Genomic DNA, 14,722 nt, shown 5'->3' on the forward strand with positions numbered 1-14,722 from the left:
AAAAAAAAAAAAAAACAGGTCTAATATAAAACAATTTCTTGTCAATAAAGAGAACTAGGTTCTTTAGCTTTCTTTAGGGAGACTTCAGTAGTTTCCCTGAAGGCATTTCTAAGTAAAGCTACATTTTCCTATACTGGAGATATTTTACTTGGAAGCAGAATAGTGATTTCTTCAAGTACCTTACTGTCCTATGAAGTTCATTCCAAAGGAAGCAAAGACCGATGCAAATAAATTGAAACAATAGTGTCATCTAGTGGAAAGCTCAGTAATAACACTCCATATACCAATCTATGATTGAATAAATCCCTATATACTTTGAACTTTAAAACTAATTAACTTTTTTAAAACCTAGATGCAAACCTGTTTCAAGATTATGTTTTCCAATTCATGCCTCAGCCACATATCCTTAGGGGAAAAACAAGCCAACTGGTGACTAAACCCTCCAGAGGGACTCACAGATGATAACATAAGTAGTTTGCTAGTCACAGTTTAAAGGCTAAACCTCACAGAATAGGAATATTTTAATTAAATTCTTAACAGCCACACTCCTAATGCATGTCTTGGGTTTTCCAGATTTGGAGCCAAGTACACATGTCTGTAGCTGAGAGAAAGGGTGATTGCTGATGCGAAGGATCAGAAAGCTAAAATGACTGACAGGCCCTTCTGGCTGCCCTCCTACTAGTGTCTTCTAGGCGATGCCTCTCAGATGACCTTTCAGAAAACATCCCATTGTTTCTGGTGGTTTTCCTCACCCCAGCTTTGCTGTTAATCAGAAGAACTTAGGTTCACAAGCTGCTCTAGATTGAAGGTTTGTGGTCCGCCAAAATTCCTAGGTTGCAACCTAATGCCCAGTGTGATGGTATTTGGAGATGGAGCCTTGGGGATGTGATTAGGTCATGGGTGGAACCCTCATAAATAAGATTACTGCCTTATAAAAGAGACCCCAGAGCTCCCTTCCCCTTCTGCCATTTGAGAACATAGTACCACTCATCTGTGAACCAGGAGGTGGGCTCTCACCAGACACTGCATCTGCCAGCACCTTGATCTTGTACTTGCCAGCCTCCAGAACTGTGAGAAATAAATATTTGTTGTTTATAAGCCACCCAGTCTGCGGTATTTGTTATAGGAGCCCAAATAGACTAAGACACAAGCAGTGCCTCATGCCAGTAAAACATATGTGGGACATACAGGGTTCCTGTCAGAAGTGAATGAGGTTAGGTATATGACTTACTTGTAGAAAGGTGCCAGTTATCAGTGGATTGCCTTTGAGTTCTAAACGTATCCTTTATTCTTTGCTTTGAAATAATGACACTGGATCCCATGTTTTTCTTTGCAGCCTGCACAATGATCAAATTCGAACTTTGTGAGTAGAGGGTGCTGGAGGAACACTAGACTAGGAAGGGGATCTGCCTCCTGGTTCCATGGTACACCTCTGGGTCCGCTCCTGCAGCGGGTACAGCCTCCGCGGTGCCCCACTCCTGCAGCGCTGGTTGGCCCCCAGTGCATGGCACCTCCCATGTATGGTATTCCTCCACAATCCCTAGGAGAGCTTCTCGGTGGAGTGCTACTGGCTTGGCAGTTTCCCATAAATGCTTTCCCTGGCACCCCCCTAGGGAGCTTTACAGGGAGCTCATCCAGGGAGTCTCAGCCCCACCTTCTCCAGTGAACTTGGATCTCAGTCCTGGGGCGAGAGGCTGAGGGTGACGACAGGCTTTTCCGGATGTGTTCCTTTCTTGTGTGCTCTCTCTCAGCCCTTAGTGGCTGCCCCTGTATCTGCTATTCTTCTATTCTTGACAGTTCTTTTCACTCCTTAGATAGCCACTCCACATTACTCTAATTCTCTGTTCCACTTAATAAATGTCTACATTACATGGTCCCTATTCAAATTACTTGCGGTTTATGTCTCCTGATTGGACCCTGATTGATACACTGTATAATATATGGTAGCTAGGGGCATATCCAAGTTATGTGGGATCTGGAGTTTATATAATTTGGGGTACCCCTTCAAAAGAAATAATATGAAATTACTAATACATAATTAAGTACACAATCTTGGGAGGATCTCAGGCAAATGAGGGACCCTGAAACACTGGCTTCACAGTAAATCCACCACTGAGTGGCTATTGTCTTCTTAAAGGAAAAATGTGTGGAATACGTGTGTCTCAAGATTACCTTCTTCCTCAGCATCAAGGTGTTGGGGAAGCAGAATTAGTTACCTGTACACTACAGAGGTAAAGTGTTTTGAGGAACTGCTCATAAAGGAATGTCAAAGCCTGCCCAATAGTCTCTGCCTTCATGCTTTTCCCATGACTGCCCACCCCACAACTGTCTCTCTGTTGATCCTCTTCTGACTGTTCCAGTCTCAGTTAATATGTTCTTCCATTCACTTGCTTTGCTGCCTGCCCTCCTGGGCACAAGTAATTGTTTCCTTACTTCTGCACAAACAAAGCTTAAAACATATCTTATAGGGCTTCCCTGGTGGCACAGTGGTTGAGAGTCCGCCTGCCGATGCAGGGCACACGGGTTCGTGCCCTGGTCCGGGAAGATCCCACATGCCGCGGAGCGGCTAGGCCCGTGAGCCATGGCCGCTGAGCCTGCGCGTCCGGAGCCTGTGCTCCGCAGCGGGAGAGGCCACAACAGTGAGAGGCCCGCATACCACAAAAAAACAAAAACAAAAACAAAAACAAAACATATCTTATTATGGGACTCACCAAACTGAAATGTAGGTATCTATCTGTGTCTCTCTCTCTCCAAGTACAGTGCACACATTAGATATTCCATAAATATTATGTGAGTTGAATTAAATGAAGTGATGCCAATTTCAAATGTTCAAAAGACATGGCCTGAGATTAGTCATCGCTCTTAAAATCAAACCTTGTGGGTGATTGATTATTCCACCTATTCAAAGTTCTGACAATGAGATTATTCAAACAAAATGAGGTACTGTTTCCCAATTTGAGTTCTATATTGCATAATGCATGTGTTGATCTAATAAAATAAATAAAATAAATTTCCCCAAAACCAAAAGATGATGCGAATCTGAACTGAAGAGAAACTAGGTGTCAAGAGAATCAAACACATCTACAAGATGCTGTGATATGACTTCCATTTAAATGGGATTAACACAGAAGTTACAGCCATGATCAGTTATTTTCCATTCTGTATTCTCCCAATCACAAGGAAGCCCATTTTCTAGCAAGTTTAGACCGTTCTGTTGTGGGAAAATGGCCTAACACTGTCTTTCTTTTTTTCCCCCAACATTTTCTAATGATACTGCTTAATTACCTTATCAAACACCAGTGCTCCAAAATGTTGAGATTTTCTTCCAACCACTTACCAAATCATCCAGCCAGTCAGCTAAGAGAACAGTGCCAAGCACAGGTCTAATCTCAGAAATCCCACATCTAATCTAATTGGTCCTTTCTTTTTCCACATTGTTCCTCAAAGTAAAGCAAAACTTATTTTCTGCCTTACACCTACATGTCCCTAGAAATCCCTAAATAGATTCAGATCCAGTCAGGGAGCACAGCTTTCGTTTCAGTCACACACAAACATCTGGAATCAAGACAGATAAACCTGATTGATGGTCCATCTTGAATATATGCACTCAGACTGTTTCCATGGTTTCATTTCTCATCCATTAGCTCATTAGAACAAAATACTGTAGCTCTGGCTCTGTCCTAACAGTGATCAGCTTTTCTAGTCAGAGCCGGAGGGTAAAGCTAGAGAAAGAGATGAGAAGCAGAGCGGGAGAACATGAAGACATTTCCTCTTCTTGACTTTCCCCCAAGCCCCCAGACTGCACAACCATGGGGATGGTACTTGGGGGATACAGATTTCTATCTAGGGTTTTTCTTAACCTTTAATAGAAATCCATTAGAACGGAAATGGATATTTTCCTAATTCATTGTGAAGCTACAAGGAAAATAATTGTGAAGGGCTATAAGTTGGTTTAGATATGGGAATCAGCAAGAAGTCAACAGGCATTCACAGTCCCTCTCTGGCTTTATTTAAGGCCCTCTTCACACAACTTTTGAACATTACAGGTCATCAGAGACCAGAAGAATCATGTCTCTCATCTTTCCTTATTCATCCTCCACACTTTTGACCCTCCTGATGTTTAAATATTCTTTGCTTGATGACTCAATCCTAAATTGCTTATCTCAGTAAAGCCAATATAAGAAGCATTCTCACCTTGAACAAATGCACAAGAATCCACACTGCAAGATTTTCTGAGATTTGGAGATGACATAATATAGATCAACGTGGGAATACAGCTCATTGACCCAAGGACGCCTACAGTAGCATGGCCAAGTCATTGACAGGACAAATTCTGCAGTCAGAATATGCAACATATGAGTCCCAACTTCACCACTTACTAGCTATGTAATTTTATTTTTTCATTTGTAAAATAAAGATAAAAATTGTACTTTACTTCATAGAAACGTTATAAAAATTAAATGAGATAATGCATGTAAAATGCATCGATACAGTTAGCTATCAACAGTGATAGTTATTATTATTAGTTATTATAGTTGTTGTTCTGTCAGAAGCCTTTCTGTCACTCTTACAACTTTCATATCATTGAGAACTGATGAATTTATGCCATTTTCAAGAGACCAGATGGGCAAACCAGACAGCTTTGCAGGGAGATGCTCTTAGGTGAGATTAACTATGATCTTTTTCTTATTTTCCTATGTTCCTTTTTCATAGTACACTTGTTCGTGAATCAGGCATCCTTCAGTGTCCACTTATAGCTGTTCAGTGGTCACCTGCCACAAGGGCCGACTGTCACAGGAGTGGCAAGGGCAGCCCTCTGTCAAGATGGGACAAACGACAAACATCATATATTTTACAACTGCATTTAATAAAGCTGCATTTACAGCTCATGAATCTCTTCTCTTTCAGTGGTTTAGGGTTAGGAAAAGAGTATATTTTCAGATTTTATTTTTGTGGCTGTGGATGTTAATTATTTGAGATGGCACGGTTGGGGCTGAGGGGGTTGAGGATTGGGGTAAGGGGTCCAGGGTGGCAAAAACAGCTTCATAGTTTGGAGGTGACATGACCACAACCATGACCTTCTCCTTGGGCTTCTGGAGAGAAGGATTTTTGCTTTTTACTGGATGAGGACTGGGAAAAGACTAAAAGAAGCAGAGAGGCCAGTGTGATCTGTAAAACAGAGAACTGGAAAGCTTCTCAGGATGAGTGTTGGGGAAAGTTTTTTGTTTTTTATTTTTTGGGTTTTTTTGGTACGTGGGCCTCTCACTGTTGTGGTCTCTCCCACTGCGGAGCACAGGCTCCGGACGCGCAGGCTCAGCGGCCATGGCTCACGGGCCCAGCCGCTCCGCGGCATGTGGGATCCTCCCGGACCAGGGCACGAACCCGTGTCCCCTGCATCGGCAGGCGGACTCTCAACCACTGCGCCACCAGGGAAGCCCGAGGGGGGAAAGTTTTGGTAGACAGCTGAGAATGAAAGATTCCAGCTGTGGAAGAGTCAAGAGAATTTAAGAAGTAGAGCTGTGGTTTATAAATTGGGTCTTTTTTTTCCTGGAAGTTTCTTTCACTTTGATGTAGAATTTGAAAGCTACAGGAAGGTGAGACTGGATTACACAGGGCTCTGGCTAATATTTGGGCTCTGGCCCAAAGTGGAAAATTATTACAATTTCAATAGAACTTATGTCTGTATATATTAAGCAAATTTTATCATTTTACCCATGGTACATATATTCTCTACTCTTTCCAGGGAAACATTGAACTAGATTAAAAAATTATTTTTCAGGTGTTGCCATATGATATGGGGGCCAAAACAGATCTAAAATGCATGGAGCATAGAAATTCTGTTTAAAAAAAAGATTTTAATTTACATTGCTTGCCTAGATAATCTACAGATATGCTTAATTCACCATACACCAGGAAGTGTAGTCTAAGCATTATTTTTACTTAATAATGAAGGAAATGCCAAATACAATCTTTAGGGCACAGATTTTAGGAAACAGGAAACAGTTGGTTATTTTAAGTTCATTTTTAGTAGGTAGTTCAATGACTGAAATCACATGATTTTACCTGAAGAATGTATGAAACTATATAAGTATGGAAAATGGTAGTAAAATTTGGTTCATTTTAGTAGCCATTTAAATATTATGCTTATATAGATTTGAGAGATTTCTAATGATGTATGTACATTATCATATTAACAATACCAGATACAGAATTGTATTTATGACTCTATGTCATAATGCATGGAAATGATGACAAAGGAAATATATCAATGTATTAATAATTATTTGTAGATGGTAGCAGTGATGTAAGTTTTCTTAAAATCTGCAGGGTTTTTAATTCCCTATATTGACTATACTTAGAAAAAATAACAATAAAATTCATTATTTTAATCAGCAATAGTCTAGTGAAGTGCTCTGTACTAGAAGACTGGTCAATTTAAGCCTGAAATTCTTTCAGTGTCATGTAGACAAAGACAAATGACTATTACAATTCCATTCACTTAATCAAGAGGCTTTCCTGATCTCACAAGATTGGGTTAGGTGGTCCCCTATTGGTTCTAGTAATACTACCTACCTCATCACATCTAGCTTGATACATATCCCACTATATTGTTTTGTTTTTGTTTTTGTTTTTTTAATCCCACTATATTGTATTGCCTCTTCTTGTCTGTCTTCTCTGTTAGAACATGATCTCAGAACTCAGCATACTGGCCTGCATACAGGAGGTTTTTGATAAATGTTTGCTGAGTGAATAAAAGAATGAATTTTGCTATTTACCTCACTATTGGATGTGTACGTTATTTATGAATAACAACATGCACTTCCCCGCTGACAAAGGGAAGACAGATATAGCACAGTGACAATAGAAAAGGACAGTTTATTATTGTAAAATCATAGAAAAAATATACATCTGTGTTTCTCTGCCCCAGTTCCGGCACAGAGCTCCTAAAACTCTTGTGACTTCCTAAGTGATAAGAACACTAGGAACATCTTTTGTTCTGATATTTGGTCTTTGACCCTGGTTCCTGACACTGAGCTCCTAAATCCTCTGGAATTTCCTAGGTGATAGGAGTGTCTTTTGTTCTAATGAGGTGACTCTTAGAGGGCTCTTGAATAGCTTCAGGATGGGAGCTTGTCACCAGAAAGACCAAGTCATCATTCGAAGCTTGGAACTTTCCACCCACCTTCCATCCTCTGGGGAGGGGAGAGGGACTGGAGACTATAGTGATCCGTCCTATGCAACGAAGCCGCTGTGCCTAAAGTTTAGAGTTCAGAGAGCTTCTGGGTTGGTAAACACCTAGAGGTGCTGGGTCAGCGGTGCTCCCCAAAAGGACATGAAAGTGCCATGTCCCTTCCCACATACCTTGCCTACAAATCTCTTCCACCTGCGTGTTCATCTATATCCTTCATCATATCATTTTATAACAAACTGGTAAACGTAAGTGTTTGCTTGAGTTCTGTGAGCCATTCTAGCAAATTACTGAGCCCAACGAGGGGATCAAGAAAGCCCTGATTTATAGCCAGTCAGTACAGGTGACAGACTGGGACTTGCAATTGTTGTCTGAAGTGGGGAATGTTTTGTGGGACTGAAGTCTTAGCCTGTGCGATCTGATGCTATCTCCAGGTAAAGACTGTCAGAATGGAATTAAATCGTAGGATGCTCAGCTGGTGTCATAGAATTGATTGCTGGATTTGTGGAAAACCCACAGACCTGGTGTCAGAAGTGTTGGGAGCATGGAAGTATTGTTAAGAGTAAAGGAGAAACACGGGAATGTTTTCCTTATACAAGTGGGCCTTTCGCTATTTACCAAGGTTTATTCATTCACAGAAGGATGATCAATATCACCCACATGACAGAAGTTGAATATAGAGTCATGAAGGTAAGAGTTAAGCATTTATGTAAATATGTTTAATGATATAGCCTTTATCTTTTCACATTACAGGCTTTTAAAAATTAAACTAGAATTTTAAAATGAAATTATTTTCTTGGTTAAATTAGAAGAAAATATGTATCAGTCTTCTGTGTATCTTTCACTATTCCAAGGAAACAAGACATGACTATAGTAAAAAGGCAGTCAGTATTTGCCAACATCAAGAATAAAGAGGGGAAAAATGACTTATTCATCTATTTTTTAAAAAACAAGTCTAACCATACAGTTTCAACTTGACTTGCAGTACTTACCAAAAAATAAAAACTTACTGGTAAAAAAATATTTACTTGGGTCATTCACTTTATTTTTTAGAAAGTCGTCTATGAGATAGAGATGGATTATGACAGACCAAAGAGCAAAACCAGAATTCTCTTTCCAGGTGCCTTAATTTAGCTGGAGTTTTGGAAAATCAATTACTGCAGAAATCATACAGCTGAGTGGAACCTTAAGCTCCAGGTGAAGTCCATCATTTTACAAACGAGAAAACTCAGTTCTAATGAGTTTGCTCACTGGCCTCAGGTCAACAAGTACTAAGTGGAGGAGCCAAAACTCAGCCTGGTCACATGCTGACAACCCCGTGCTCACGACACAGGTTAATATATTCGCCTTGTCCACTCCGTGCCCCTCCTGAATAACCACGGCAGGTTAAAGGGTCCGGGAAGCCCTGCAGTGGAGAATTCTGTGTAATGTTGCTCAGCTGTCTCCCAAACTTATTTGGCCATAGAACCCATTTACCTTTTAGCAGCTATAAACATTCTCCAGGAACCAATTTCAGGGACTCCTGAGATAGTCCAAGTATCTTGGCTACAGAACCACAGGAACTAGAGCTCACAGATGCTACCAGCAGTTCATGTGGTTACCAATCCCCAAATGCATTGGGTGAAATCAGTTCTTCTATTTCAACTGCCATAGACATACATACTCTGGGGCTGGTGACAACTCAGCTCGATAAAATGCCTGCAAAAGCACAAAAGTTGACTCGTGCTATCAGACTGTGCCAGTCACAGGAAAAGGTAACTTGCACAGAGAAACAGTGCACAGCTGTCATCCCTTCAAACAATCCTTCAAACGGGATTGGTGCCGTTTCTCAGGAAGTGGTGTTTTGCTGCGACAGGGACTTTCAAGGCAGAGGACTCTGCTCTTAGTAAGTCTTCCTCTAGGAAGACTTCCTCTAGGCTTCCTCTAGGCTCAGAAAGAGCAGAGGAAGAGAAAAATACCGTTGTAAGCAAGTATATTTTCCAAATTTGCGCTTGTATTCTGGCTTGCAATCCTTTCATAGGAACAGCAGGTAAAACATATTCTTTTGATTCTTTTAAGATCTAGGAGAGTTTATTCAAAGGCATACAGGTTTGAAAATAAACTTAGCTTCAGAAGAAATGGGAAGAAAAATCAAGCATATTAACTCATTCATGTCACTGGGACATCCCTTCCTGCCTTGCCCTGTGACTTTAAAGATAAGTACTATTAAAGCACTAAAGAAAGCTCTGATTCACAGGGATATCAGCTCAGTGCTTTGTGTCCATCTAGAGGGGTGGGACAGGGAGGGTGGGAGGGAGACACAAGAGGGAGGAGATATGGGGATATATGTATGTGTAGAGCTGATTCACTTTGTTATAAAGCGGAAACTAACACACCATTTTAAAGCAATTATACTCCAATAAAGATGTTAAAAAAAAAGAATGCTCTAATTACATAGCTTTAATAGACTTATTAAAGAGTAAATGGCGATTTCTCCCCATAGTACCCAATTTAGCACAGAAAGACTAAATTTGAGACCAGAGAGGACTCAAACAGAGTGATTGTTGGGCTAGGCAAAAAAGAATATAAATGTATAAGGAAAACTGAATATGCCCAAGTAATTCCTGCATTTCATTTTGTAAAGCCCCCTGAGATGTTCCTGAACACAGACTACAAGATGCGTGTTTAACTGAAATGATTATTTCTGAACAATAGCGTGTTCTATTGAAAATAACATTTATGAATGTACAAATTAACTCAGTTTGAGAAGGGGACCAATATCAGACCACAGAAGACTTTTCCTTTGCAAAAGAAAACTTGAATATCAGCAATATTTGAACATCTCTTAGAAAAAATACTTTTTCCCTGTGTTTTCAAAAGCAGTAGTATTATTAAGAAAACCAATCTGCCCAAATCCAAGCTGCACATTCTAGGGCTCTTTTCATATAATCAAGACAATCACCCAAAACATGTCACTAACCTTAGTGAGTTTGCTCTAGTTCAGGGCCTTGAAGGTTCAACAACTGATTTCATCAGCACACAAATCACATATTCATTTCTCAGGAGTGGACTCCCAAAAACTCAGTCCTGAGACTGATGTTTAAAATCAGAATCCCAAAGAGATATTTATACACCTGTGTTCCTAGCAGCATTATTCACGATAGCCAAAGGCAGAAGCAACCCAGGTATCCACTGACAGATAAATGGGTAAACAAAATGTAGTATATGCATACAACGCGATACTAGCCTTAAAAAGGAAGGAAGTTCTGATGTATACAACATGGAAGATCCTTGACAGCCTTATGCTAAATAAAATACGCCAGTCACAAAAAAACATACTGTCTGATTCCACTTATATGAGGAACTAGAGTAGCTGAATTCATACAGACCAAAAGTAGAATGGTTGCCAGTGGCTGAGAGGAGGGGGAATGTGAAATTATCATTTCACAGGTACAGAGTTTCAGATTTGCAAGATGAAAAGATGGTGGTGACGGATGCACAAGGTGAATACTTCATGCCACTGAACTGTACACTTAAAAAGGATTGATGGTAAATTTTTTTTTCAAGAAGTCTAAGAAATTTTATTTCTTAATTGTTTTAGCTATATTCTTTAACTGTCCTCTCTCCTCTCACATACTTGATTCATCCTTTTTTTTTTTTTACATCTTTATTGGTGTATAATTGCTTTACAATGGTGTGTTAGTTTCTGCTTTATAACAAAGTGAATCAGTTATACGTATACATATGTTCCCATATCTCTTCCCTCTTGCGTCTCCCTCCCTCCCACCCTCCTTATCCCACCCATCCAGGTGGTCACAAAGCACCGAGCTGATCTCCCTGTGCTATGCGGCTGCTTCCCACTAGCTATCTATTTTACATATGGTAGTGTATATATGTCCATGCCACTCTCTCCGCTTTGTCACAGCTTACCCTTCCCCCTCCCCATATCCTTAAGTCCATTCTCTAGTAGGTCTGTGTCTTTATTCCCGTCTTACCCCTAGGTTCTTCATGACTTGTCAGACTATCCAAAACACTTGGATTTCTGGAGGCCAGGACTTGCTGTGTCCATTTTAGCAATGAAGACAGCCTTGCCAGGGGTCTTGGCTAAGGTTCCCTCCACTGGACTGCCAAAACCTGCCTGGTTTTCTTTCTTCCGTCTTCCCAAGACTAATCAATCCTCTTCTGATTAACCTAGTCATTCTTTCGCTATGCAAATATATTCAATTAGATCACAGCTGAAGCTCTCAGATCCAGGTGCTATTCTGCCTAAAGTAACCTTATAGGTGAGAGCAAAGATTACTGATTTTACTTTAAAGAATCTCATGTTTCCTTTATATGAGGTTTCAGAGGATACCTCCTCTGAATGCCCGGGTATTGACATTTATAGACCTTATCCATAAGAGTCAATAAAATATTTAGTTCAAAAAAATTTTTTTCTGCTTTATATTGTTGGTATCTAGGAAAGTCAACACTTAGCCTATTCTTAGGAGCCACCAGTTATGGTATGAAATGTTGATGGGAATTACCGAGAGATGTGAGATAAAACACGGCTTGGGGAAAAGGGGACCAGGGTAAGAAAACAGAAATGAAGCATGAGATAAAGTAAGAAGGAAAAAGAGAAAATAACAGCACATGTCTCATGGAGTATCTGTGTACAGAATAGATAATATTATTGAATGCCCAGCAGCTCCTAAATACCACAACACAACCCGTTGATAAAATACAGCTGAGTTTATTATCACGGTAAGAGAGAACACCAACTCTACAGAGCATTGTTTGTAACTCAGGAGCAAAGTTTAAGGTAAGTATTTCAATGTGGAGCTTGATTAAGACTGGGTAAAGATCAGGATATAATAGTTTAAGATTGGTGAAAGAGCAAGGTGAGAATTTTTTTTTTTTTTTTTTAGATGTACGTGGGCCTCTCACTGTTGTGGCCTCAAGGTGAGAATTTTGAGGTGAGGGATTCAAAGAGTCTTGGGGTATAAACTGCCTATTGAAATGTTTAAGGGTCTCTGGGGAAGTTCCTATAATGAAAAACAAATTAATTTGTCTGGATAAGAGTCTTCCGGAACAGTAAAATTATGCCAGTGAAAACAATGCAATAGTAAAATCATGTTAATGTAGCCCATAAGCTGTGTGGGATACACGGTCTCAGTTCTCAGTATAATATGTATATGTGTAATGTTTCATATGTAATATACTTTATCAACTGCTATATTACACAGCTCCAGGGAGCACCTTCCACATTCTAGCCTTGAAAACGGTGTTCCTGAATTAGGCAGTGTGAGCGCCCTATTATATTTGTAGCGTGTATTGTTATATTTAAGGTAAAGGAGATAAACAAGGGCTAGTGTACAGCACAGGGGACTCTACTCAATATTCTGTAATAACCTAAATGGGAAAAGAATCTGAAAAAGAATGCATATATGTATATGTATAACTGAATCACTTTGTTGTACACCTGAAATAACACATTGTAAATCAACTATACTCCAATGTAAAATAAAAACTTTTAAAAATAAGGTAGAGAATAATATACTACATGTTATAAATTATATATAGCACATAGCATATAGCACATATTTATGATAAAAGGTAAAGCACCAGAGTCTTTTCACAATTTATGAAGTATACCTCAGTACATTCTGATTTTTTTTTCTCATAAGAACTATGAATTTATCAGGTAAGAACTTAAGCTAGGAGAGAGACATTTTTGAGGTCCCAACATCTAGCAAAGTACCCCCCCAGTACTAGACCAACAAGAAACATAAAATGCTGAATAAAATTACACCTACCTCTCCATTTACCTAAAATCCTTTAACATTTTTCTTATGACAGAGTAATGATGACGTTAGCGCTTTTTTAATATGCATAATCCCCTCTGGGGTGGCCTGAGCTGTCTGTGAAGGTCAGTAGTACCCCCGGGGTGGCCCACACTATGATAGCACACCCTGGCTACAGGGCGGGTGGTCAGTTCATCCCACAACACAGACCTAAGCGTGACCTGAAGGAGTAAGCCAGACGGAGTGCAGGAAGAAAGGAGCACACCCAGACCCCCCCAGGGCAAGAAGCAGCCGGGGTGAAGCATAAGGATGGCCAGTTCAGGAACCAAGACGGAGCTTCACCATTTGACCTGAGCAGAGCACGAGGCAGGAGATCAAGCTGGACAGGCTACCAGGGACACACTCACGAAAGGCCAAGTGGGCCATCTCAAAGATTAGATGATCCTGGGAAGAAAGACGAGCCCTCGAAGAGTTTTAAACTGAGGATAAACTTGGTGAGATTCATGTTTTAGGAAGGTCCCTCTGCCTGAGGTGAGCGCAGTCTGGGTAAACGATGACAACCCATATCTGGGCAGGCACCCTTTGCCAGGCCCTCTGGTGCTGCACTCCCCTTGAAGTAGGGTTTGTAGCGAAGCAAATGTGGTTCCATCAGGTGGAACCCCAGGAAACTGACACAGCACTGCACGTCATGGGTAGACTGGAGGGAGACCCGTCTACTACAGTCACCAACGCTTCACTCCAAAAACTCCCACTCAACATCTCTTCTGTTGCTTTTTCCCTACGCTTCCAGCTGATTCCATCTCTGTTCTAGATCCTTCTCCTCTTTTTGACTGAGACATTCCACCCCACCTTCTGCTTGCGTTTCTCACTCACCAAAACAAACACCAAGGGCTTCCCTGGTGGCGCAGTGGTTGAGAGTCCGCCTGCCGATGCAGGGCACACGGGTTCGTGCGCTGGTCCGGGAAGATCCCACATGCCGCGGAGCGGCTGGGCCCGTGAGCCAAGGCCGCTGAGCCTGCGCGTCCGGAGCCTGTGCTCCGCAACGGGAGAGGCCACAACAGTGAGAGGCCTGCGTACCGCAGAAAATAAAAAAATTTTTTAAACATTTAAAAAACACCAAGTAGCTCAATGTCTGTGACTTGAGAGCCCCTAGAAATGGGGTTGGTCTCAGTTTAACCCACCAGAGCAAGGACGTGAACAAGGTACCTGCAAAAGCGATGGGGATGTTACAGGACCACGTTCTTCTGCCAGATGCGCAGCGAGCCAAACGCTGAGATGCCGAGGTTTGCAGCAGAGAAGGGGTTTATCCGCGAGACAGCCAAGCGAGGAGACTGGAGAACAAACCTCAAATTCGCTTCCCAGAAAGTGAGGGGCTTGGGGTATTCAGGGATAAAGCTGAGGCCTGGGGGGGATGGAAAGGTGATTGGAGAGAAGGAAACGCTGCGGTAATCGTCATTCTGAGCAGGCGCAACAAAGCTGCGCGCGCTTCTGAATACGGGACCCACGCTCTGAGGGTGGAGTTTGGTGCCTTCTGACCTCAAGACGCACATGCTCAGTTGGAGGATCATTGGTCCCACCCAGTCTTAAACAGCCCGAGCCCTAACTGGGCACAGCTGAATCCAAGTTCCTGAAGAACAGCTTGGGCAAACATCTTGTTGTTTAGGCTACGTGAGGCTTGGAGGACATGCAAGTTTTTGTAAAAACAATTAAACTGAGCTTGATCAGTGTAGGCAGGTTAAGTTCATTACTCATTAGGCAAGCTATAGTTTAA

This window comes from Lipotes vexillifer, unplaced genomic scaffold (genome assembly GCF_000442215.2).
Source record: "Lipotes vexillifer unplaced genomic scaffold, Lipotes_vexillifer_v1.1 scaffold994, whole genome shotgun sequence".
In the NCBI taxonomy this organism is placed as follows: Eukaryota; Metazoa; Chordata; class Mammalia; order Artiodactyla; family Lipotidae; genus Lipotes; species Lipotes vexillifer.